The sequence below is a fragment of the Danio rerio genome, chromosome 3, assembly GCF_052040795.2.
Source record: "Danio rerio strain M-AB ecotype USA chromosome 3, GRCz13ab, whole genome shotgun sequence".
Classification (NCBI taxonomy): domain Eukaryota; kingdom Metazoa; phylum Chordata; class Actinopteri; order Cypriniformes; family Danionidae; genus Danio; species Danio rerio.
The window spans coordinates 23,739,354-23,750,000 of record NC_141023.1 but is presented as its reverse complement, the minus strand read 5'-3'; the positions used below and the strand labels follow the sequence as shown (position 1 = coordinate 23,750,000).

Genomic DNA, 10,647 nt, shown 5'->3' with positions numbered 1-10,647 from the left:
CCATACACAAGCTCACACACAATAGATCAGATCTTTATCTGTACCGGCAGCACACACACCGTCTTCCTGTTATCTTATTTAAGGCCTTGTGGCATGTGCTTGTTCACTTGTATGAAACGGTGTGTACATTCTTGATTAAAAGGCTGGAGCTGTGTCTGACTGAACTCTGTGAATCTACACTTCAAAGGTGTAAACAACATCATTCTTAAAGTACTGTATGCTTTTCCCTTTTTCAGACATTAAAGATGAGAGTTCATCTACAGTATGAATCCAGTTCCAAGTCTGACTTAAACTTTATAATCTTTGTCATTCTATAAAAACCATAATAAGAATCTATACTACACTTCAAGTGTAAAAAAAAAAGTTTTATTGCAAGTTTACCTTTAAATTTAAATGTTTATAATAATTTAGTTAAATTTTTAAAGAATATTTGCTGTTTTTCTGTTCAAATACCTAAACATTCTTAAATGAACTTACACTAACTTGAGAATTCATTTTGACTAATTTTAAGTGAAAATTTTCAGTAAACAAAAAGTGTTATTACTCCGTTTTTGAAAAGATTTAGCAACTCACAAACTTATTTAGAATTTTCAGTAAACGACACTTATTTGATTATTACTTTTGCTTGTCATGTAAATGATTTATATATTTTTAGAAATAAACATACAAAACTTTTATTTTATAGCTATTTTAAGAAAGTTTAGACATTTGTGCTAGAAAAACAAAACAACAATTCCGATGCTAGTATCGGAAATGCCATCAATACCAGAAAAATATTCTGCCATTGGTATTGGCAAGTACTTGATCCCACAAACCAGGGCAATTTTAAAACAATACATAGTTATGCTAGGCGTCATGATTTTGCCAAGTATGGTGCAATCCTGGATTAACATCCTTGTTGATCCTAGAACATCATTCCAGGGAAATGTAATCCATTCCATACCCTTAAACTCAAAGTTATGCACCCTGCATGATTCACGTTTAACGCCTGCTGCGCATCGCAGTGTTCGTGTTGTCAAGACAACAACGAAGACTTTAAGATGGAAGACAGACTTGTGGTTGCTGTTTTGAGTTAACTGGAGCTGTATGACTCACAAATCTTGAATATCACAATATTATTAATTATTAAAGTTATATTAATATCAACAGAAACACTCTCGCACAATACCCAGCTGATTCAGTGGTTGCCTAGCAACATAAAGCGTACCGCGCTTCTTTTTTTCGTCAACAAAAAATGCAGTGACATGCGCCTCGCTTTTCTGGAACGTAATTGCACGTTTGGTGTGATCGACCCTTTAGACCCCATTTACACTAATTTGTATTAACTTTAAAACGACATTTTAGAATACAAACAATCCACATCCAGCTGCCATTTTACCAAGCATTTAGTTATTTTTTTAGGACGGTAGAGGTTGCTGACAGGAAAGTATTGAGAGGAGAGAGAGGGGAAGGGTCGGCAAAGGACCTCGAGCCGGGAATTGAACTCGGGTCACCGTGAGCCCCATGGTGCTATATGTCGGCGCACTTAACCACTAGGCTATTGGCACCGACCTAACTAGCATTTATGATCAGTTCTCCATCCACAGTACACCGCTGAAAACACACATCACGTGACCAAACACACACACTCTGGCATGCGCTGCAGCAGCATATGCACACGTCTGAGTCCAGGCAGTCAGTGGGTGCTTTAAGCACAAAACTCCAGAGAGCAGTGCACGTAGGACAGTTGTACTGCTATATCGCGTCTCACTATAGTTGTTAAAGGTGATATTTATTTAATCTTGTCTCTATCTAACGACTCTTCTGTCTTTTGAATCTATCAGGTAAAGTGTCACAGCGTCAGTACACTGCTTCAGTCTTTCACTTTTACACTTGAACTTAGTAATTTTAGCAAAAAACCTCAAATACTGTTAGTTGGTTCCTGTTGGTTGTGCACATTTTGTGCTAACCAAGTTTGTCGACACCATTATAACGACACAATCACTCTGCCTATTCATGCCAGTCTCGCAAAAAAAGTGATTGACAGGTGGTAATTTGTATGCAACTTATCTTTTTTATTATCTTCATTTATGATTTGATTGCTTATGAGTAAAACAAAGACAAACTAGTGTTATATTTGGTCCACGTAAACCAAACAGTAGGCTGCAAATGATTAATTTGCTATGAATTAATTAACTATACATAATTAATTCACCGCCACCTAGGACGACGATACCATCATCTATCGCGATGTTTCACATTAGACATTGTACTATGCCAAATTAGTCGACATCACACAACACTACTGTAAACTATTCTCAAAATCAGAGGGGATTATTAGTTGGATAACAATAATGTAGAAGTGCATAAACCAAACCACAAGCCTAAACGTAAGAAACTGTAAATTCCTTAATTGTGATTGGCTGATTAAAATTTTGTTCCAGGGTCAACAAAGATGTTAATCTAAGAACCTGATCCAAGATGTCCTACTTGGCGAAACCAGGTTGGCGTAGTTATGCCCACTAGCCGATATAGCTTAACGTAACGAAAGCAAAAAAGAAGCTACAAGAAGCTACCACCCTTGTTAGATCAGTGTAGAAGAAATGAGAAATGGCACCTTCAACATTAGCAACTTTAACATGAGTAACTTAATAAAGCATTTGTAGAAACCTTATACTGCAGAACACAATGGTTTCAACCCTCATTTTAAGCTCACAAGATAAGCAGTGACAAAGTTGGAAACTTCCTTAAAACAAAAAAAAAAATTCAAAAACAACCAATGAGCCATAAAGATTATCTTTATTTTGATAATTATTCCATTTTATCATTTTGCCTGACCAGTATACATTACCGTAAATGCCTTTCATTTAACAAAATTAGAGGTTTGGAGAAGAAAAAGAGATTATTTTATTATAATATTCACATAGAATGTTTTGTAATTAGATCAGTACTCTGTATCAGCCAATGCCTCGAGGCCAGGTATTGAATCATTTCAGACAACTAAAAGCATCCTAAAATCTTAAAATATAGAAAATATAATCAACATATACATTTGGGAAGATTACACTTTGGGTCAGGGTGTCTGTTTTGAAGCACACACTTGTTTTCATCACTGTTTCAAAGCTGTTAGCATGATGTACTTTAGTTCTTTGAATTTTCAACACCAGGCCTGAACGGCAGTGACACTATCCAGAACATGTCTTTTCTGCCACTGGAAAGTGCTGTGGGTTTATGGACAACCTGTGTGTATACGTGTGTGCTATGCTAGCAGGCTAATGGAGGCTAAATCATAGAGAGGGAGGCTACAAGCTCTTCTCTCTGTTAGCATACATCAGATTTATCTGCTCTTAGTGCTTCAACTCTTGCAAATATGAACGCTGAGTGCCTGTACATCATGCTTCTGCTGCAATAATAATAACAAAGTTTATAGCACCTTTGCTTAGTAGAGAAATGAAGAATATAGCTCTTCATCCTCTCTGTCACCGGGCTATCTTTCAGTATGTGACCTTCTATGGTTGCCAAATATTAGAGGGATTTTTATTAGTAAATATCTTGCTTTGGCTTCAATGATAACTGCTGGCGTAATGTTGAAGCACATCATATTTCATTGATTGTTTTGCTCTCTTGAAGAAAATACATCATCCTTTTGGAGTAATAAAAATATATGAATGAAATCACAGGAATTAGGAGAGGAAATGGATATGATCATCTATCCTTTCCATGGTAACATCATCTGGCTTAGTAGCAAGAGTAAAAAATAACTTTAGTTAAAGCAGATGCAAGACACTGTAAAGAAAAGAAATGTGCAGAAATGCTACAAATTTTCAGCCAGGACATCATCCATTAATTCTGCATAAATTACATAATTAAAAACCTTTTTATATAACATGGTATGCAGCATATATTTTCTCAGATTTAATGTTAAAAGAGCTAAAACTTTAAAAAAGTATAAATACCTGCTATAAAAATGTTAAAATATTTCAGGATAAGATGACAATAAAAATGACGATTGATATTAAGCATATAATATTTACTATTGTCACAATCACCAGCGATCAACCGTCTTAAATGGCTGGAGAATGTTCACACCCACACGAACTACAATCCTGCCTCAACATGAACGACAAGTCCTGTCATGCAACACACTCACACCTGCTCCAAGTCTCCATTGATTACACTAACACAGCTGATGCTGCTCGTGTACTGACTACACTATACAGCTGACATTCTCTTTGTCTTGTTAGGTTTACACCCTGTAACATTACAAAGCATTTCCTGGTATATTTTCTACGTGTTCAGACCCTTGCATTGTTTTATCATTTACCCTGTCTGCCGCCTGTACTGACCATCTGCCTGTTACCTGACGACACCTCCGGTTGCCTTGTTTGTACCCGCTTGCGCCTATTGTTGAATATTCCCTGTCTTACTACTATTCTGAATAAAACCTGCAAAAGGAATCTCACTTCTCAGTCACTTGTCTCCCTTGTGGTTACAACTACAATTTAAACCAGCGGTACCCAAACTTTTTCATAGTAAGGGCTTAAAACCAAATATCATTATGAGCCATGGGCTGAAGGTAAATATACTAAACTATATTATATAAAAGGTGCCATGGGTAATTTCCTAATTCATTTCATAATATTTAAATAATCAACAAAAACATTACATTAAATTTTATTAACTAATTCAGTATAGCTTTAAAAATTATAACTTATTGCAATAAAAACCTGACAACAGTGGAGTTCAATGCTAGAACCACGAGTCAAGCAGAATCTCACCAAAGCCGTCGTATTGTCCTCTATCCATGAGGTGACAGTATGTATATTTAAACTAACTGATAAATTTACAATATTGAATTGAATTGTTTAATTTTGTTAACTTTTAACAGTAAAGCAAATAAACAAAAGGTTACTTTAGATTTAAAATTTTAATCTTTAAACCAATGGTCTTAAACTCAATTCCTGGAGAGCCGCAGCTCTGCACAGTTTATCTCCAACCACCTCCAACTCACACCTGCTTAATAGTCTCTAGTAGTCTTGAACAGAAAGTAAACTATGCAGAGCTGTGGCCCTCCAGAAATCGAGTTTGAGAACTATGCTCTGAACCAGTGTTTCTCAACCACGTTCCTGGAGGACCACCAACTCTGCACATTTTCTATGTCTCCTTGAAAGGGTGTCCAAACTCGGTCCTGGAGGGCCAGTGTCCTGCAGAATTTAGCTCCAACTTGCCTCAACTCACCAGCAAGGATGTTTCTAGAAAGCCAAGTATGAGCTTGATTAGCTAGTCCAGGTGTGTCTGATTGTGGTTGGAACTAAACTTTTCAGGACACTGGTTCTCCAAGACCGAGCTTGGACACCGCTGCCTTAAACAAACACACCTGATTCAGATCTTCAGTTCATCAGCAGAAACTTAAAGACTTGTAATTGGTGTGACAGACAAAGAAGATATCCAAAACATGCAGTGTTGGTGGTCCTCCAGGAACATGGTTGAGAAACACTGCTCTAAACCATCCCCATCAGTTTAACTCTTTTCTCAGAAGGGATGGCTAAATCAAAAGTTACCATGGGTCAACTTTGGCCTGCAGGCCCTAGTTTGGGTATCTCTGAACTAAACTAAAATTAAAAACAAAGATTAAAAATCTAAAGAAAATTATTTAAGTGATAATACATGTAAAAATAATAATAATACTTTTTTGCCTATTAAAAAAAGACATTTAGATAATTTGTTATCTTCTTGTGGACTTTAGTTCAAGAAGTTTAAGTGCTATTTTGCGAATATAAATATGAAATACTAAGACACACAAAGGTGATGTGGGGGCCAGGCATGGGAAGATATCCGTTTTCAAGGTATACCGCAGTTTGGAAAAGTCAAGGTTTAAAAACCACTAAAACTTTCTGTAATACTGTTCCTAAGGCTCTTAAAGTTAATTTTTTTCAAAGTTTTTCATATTAAAAGTAAAAAAAAAAAAAAAGCAGGATCTCCTCTAAATAAAATAAATAACTCCTGTATATCCTTGAAATAATATTTTAAACAGTGTATTTCTTGAATCTTCTGTAAACAAATATTTTAAATGTGAATAATCATTTAATATTCTTATATTTATTTAATATATGAATATGTAAATGAATATGTGAATGTGAATAATCATTCAATATTCTTATATTTATTTAATATATGAATATGTGAATGAATATGTGAATGTGAATAATCATTTAATATTCTTATATTTATTTAATATGTGAATATGTGAGTGAATATGTGAATATGTGAATGTGTGAATATGTGAATGTTAATAATCATTTAATATTATTATATTTATTTAATATGTGAATATGTGAATGAGTGAATGAATGTGTGAATATGTGAATGTGAATAATCATTTAACATTATTATATTTATTTAATATGTGAATATGTGAATGAATATGTGAATGAATATGTGAATATGTGAATAATCATTTAATATTATTATATTTATATAATATTCTTATAATTTATATTTTTAAAGTTATAAAAGTATAACATTTTAATATTTTCTATTACACATGTAATAGAAAATATGCCATCTCAGGCCATCTCCGGTGCAGCTTCCAATCATTGCCAATGCAGTGTAAAGGTACAATTTTTGAGAGGTGCACATGTACGCAAGCTTGCAAAGACTGCGCCACACCATAGATGTGCATTCAATGCAGAGGTATAAATCAGCCCTAACAGAGCGGGGTCATGTGACATGCGGTAGGAAAAGTAATTAAAAAAATTGACCCGAAAAATTTTGATTGATTATAGGTTCTGAATGTCGATTTCGATTACTTTTCAATTAATTGCCCAGCCCTAGTAGTATAATAAATATTAAAACATTATAAACACTTACATTTTAGAGTGAGGCAGTTTTTTTTAACTGTATAGTTGGAGTTTAACTCCCATTGAGAGTAACGTTTACTCCAAAATTTACTTGAATCTTCATGCATCAAAATGTCAAGCTTATCTGAGGTCATGCTGTACAATGCCAACACTGAGATGATCCACTTAACCAGCACTCACTGTCTCTTCTCCTCCCAGAGGAATGCAGGGCTGCTCAATTAATTGCATTAATTCAGCACATAAATTCCGGTTATCAAGGGAGCGAGTCAGATATGAAGTGAGGGAGAGCGTCTATCTGTCCCGGTGGGCCGAAGCAGAGAGAAGCCTTTCACAACCATTCAAACACAAAGACCAAACAAAAACAAACCACACATAGGCCATTTCTTTTCACTGGTCAAGCACAATGCACTGCCATGAAAAGGAACAGATTATTCATCACAGCTCAGAACAGTTGTTGTTTTAAAACAGATTGTATCCAGAAAACTCTGAAGAGCGTTGATCTGTCAGTGCCCTTGAAAAAGAGCCCCTTGGCTGCTTTATGCTCAGTGAACAGGGGAATTTTAATCAGGATCCTTTAGTCCAGGAACATATTTGTCACCTTCCCAAAAACAAATACAAACAACATGACTCCCTAGAGTAACAACGCAATAAACTTTCCTCCCATTTCAGGGAGACTAAAGGCCGCTGACTGCCAGTGGAGCTTCAGGAGGTGATGGGGAATAAATGAACTTGTGGGACGTCCCACTTTAGCATTTACAGAGATGCAGGTCAATACAAGACTGGCCTGTGTTTTTCCAAGACATATTTTCAAGTGGACTGTGAGATTTTTGTATATTATGCAAAAATGTCCAGAAGCATTCACTATGTGATGCAGTAAAATGACTCAATGATTTCAGTTATGAGAGTAGAAATGATCCCTGTATGGGTTTTTGTTCTTCTATGTTTGTGTTATGGTAAAGCTAAAGGAACACTCCACCTTCAAAAAAAAAAATAAAAGACTTAATTTACAAGTCTCCTAGAGCTAAACAGTTGACTTGTACCATTTTTGCAGCCATTCAGCTGTTTTCTTGTTCTGATGGCATCACTTTAAGCTTAGCTTTCAGTTTTGCCAGTAAAATAATTTCTGCTTGGTGCAGCCATTGTACCGCAGCAGAGTTTCTTGACTATTACATCAAAATGAGAGTACAGTTCCTAGCAATGATTGACTGAAGAAGACTCACGCTTTAAATAGTAAAATTATCAAAACTCTTTTTTTATTTTTTTATTTTATTTTAGTTTTTACAAAATGCTAATATTCAAAATCGGATTCAATTCATTATGTTAAGCAATGCTAAAAGTTACCCCACCAGGATAATAAAATCAGCTGAATGGATTTAAAAACGGTTCACTTCAACTGTTGAACAAAACAAACCTTTTTCAAAAAGGAGCAGTGTTCCTTTAAGTAATTGAGGATTTTCTATGTGTGCGCAAATGTGATGCTAATTTTAAGCAAGCTGCACTTTTCTATCGAATTTACTATATTAAATATTAATCCAGTTCAGGCTATTTTACATTTTAGTCTATTCCTGGGGTGAAAAAGCTGTATTTTCAATTATCATTAAAGTTTTCGGTGTGACATGATTAAGAAAACATGATGATTTGCAAATAATTTAATATTATCTGTATAATAATAATAATAATAATAAGTAGGCTATTGAAATAGCAATTTATAGATTATATTTATAAAGCTTATATTTTCTATAGGCTACCCATCAAAATAAAACTTATGATCCTCAAACTTCTGAACATTTAGTATAAACACCAAGTATGAAGGCTAACTGAAAACTCTTATAGCCTGCAGTAACGTTACCTATACATCGAGAAGTACCTAATAAACCTTTGTATTCTGTAAACTCGGTCGATCGTTTGATATTTAAGTTCAAGTAGGCTACTTTGTTATATATGAATACTTTTTAAGAAACTAGTAGCTATCACTGAGGTAAACATTTTGATTGGTATCAAAACTTTCGTACAAAACAACTCCAATGAATCATCAACAATAACAACCAACAAAGTTAACGGATTACCTTAGAATAGCTTGAATTGCGCCGTCCATCAATTCTTATATCGTTTAAAAATTCCTCTGACAAGACTTGAAATCAGATTTCCCTGTTAGTTCACGTATCTTATGGTTTAACCTACGTCGTTAAACACTCGCGATCTTTAAGTGTAGATCCTGATTGGCTGTCATCGTTCATCAAAAATAAATGGTTCTGCACGGGATTCACGCCATTTAATTCATTTCTCCTATGGACGAAAGTACCACTTTTCATCAAAACCGGTTGTTAAAAGATAATATTTTCAGCAGAAATATGTTTGTTTTGGTTACTAAGAAGTGTGGTCTATAACAATCAGGTGTTATTTTGTATCAATGTAGAACAACTTCAATATAACATCATTTTAAACAAATGTTTGTTACTTTTGACCCCATAGGCAAGGACAAAATAACACATGGGTGGGTCGAAAGAAATACAGTATTTGCTAGATTTACTGGCTTAACCTTCATTAACTCATTTCTTTCGACTTAGTCCCTTAATAATCTAGGTTTGCCACAGCAGAATGAACTGCTAACTTATCCAGCCTATTTTTTACTCCACACAGAAATGCCAACTGACCTAGCCGAGACTCGAACCAGCAACCTGCTTGATGTGAGGCGAACTTGCTTACCACTCCGCCACGTTGTCTTTCTTAATCTTGTCCAGTTCCATCAAATGTTTCAAAAGCAATTCAGTAATGCAAAATGTTACAATTTTCTACACTTTTTAAATATTTTTATTGATATTGGCAACATGAATCTATTCCATAAAATATATTTATCAACAACAATGAAAGCTCCAATGTGCACTGAAAAAAATGATGTCTGCAAAATTGGTGCAAACTATTTTTGTGTGTTGAATTTAAATAAACAAATAAAATTTAGTAATGTTCAATTTAATTAGTTTGTTTAAATTCAGCCCAAATAAATTGTTCACAACCACTCAACTAAAAAAAAAAAGTAAATTTAAGGAATCATCTTTGAATTATGGCTGTTAGCAGTGGGACATAAATAACAGGGTTACTTTTGTCCCCACAGGACCTCTTGCCATTTAAACCTGATTCACTTTTAAACTGAAAAACTCAGAGACCGCACACTTAAGGAAGTGTTATTGCACTGAATAAGATGTAGATTGATCATTACAGTGCTGCATGAAAAAAGAAACACCACTTGTAATAAGGAAAAAATAACCGCTACAATAATTTACTGTTGCACTTAAAAACAGAAATTTGGATCTAAGTCTCAAAATCACATGATATTTGGCAGCTTTATCAAGGGTTGCATGCATGCTGTGTATGCTGTTATAGCCTGAAATTCAAATGTTGTCAGTACTTCAAGAAAATAGTTGTTACTTTTATCCCACTTTTGTCCCCGCTCTTTTCATAATTGCATTGAATTAGAAATATTATTAAACGTCACTTGGTCTGAACAGGCCTTAAAAGTGTGCTGAATATAGACAAGGTCAAATCCAATCATGAACAAGGCAGAAAATATAAAAAGTTGCAAAAGCGTTAACTGCAAAACAGACACTTTCTGATATACTGTAGCTAGATATTTCAGTGAAATAGCAAAGAAAACAAGTAAAACACACCATTAATAGTCCTTAAGGACATTTTTTTTCTTAGTTTTGTGATCATTTCAGCTGTGTAATGCAACCAGCATACATCTTACAGGTAATATACTTGAAATCTAAAATAGACTAAACGACAACAACAACAACAAAAGGTTACAGTA

General features: G+C 34.6%; 1 protein-coding gene across 5 annotated transcripts in view; it reads right to left on the bottom strand.

The window, feature by feature from the left end:
- pvalb6 (parvalbumin 6) overlaps positions 1 to 9,017 on the bottom strand; it is a 137,443-nt gene extending 128,426 nt beyond the window's left edge. For all 5 annotated transcript variants that reach the window (XM_087242379.1, XM_087242380.1, XM_087242382.1 and 2 more), the window contains exon 1: positions 8,906 to 9,017. The gene's annotated coding sequence lies outside the window, so the exon portion shown is untranslated. The remainder of the gene's footprint in view (positions 1 to 8,905) is intronic.
- Between the last annotated feature and the right edge of the window lie 1,630 nt (positions 9,018 to 10,647).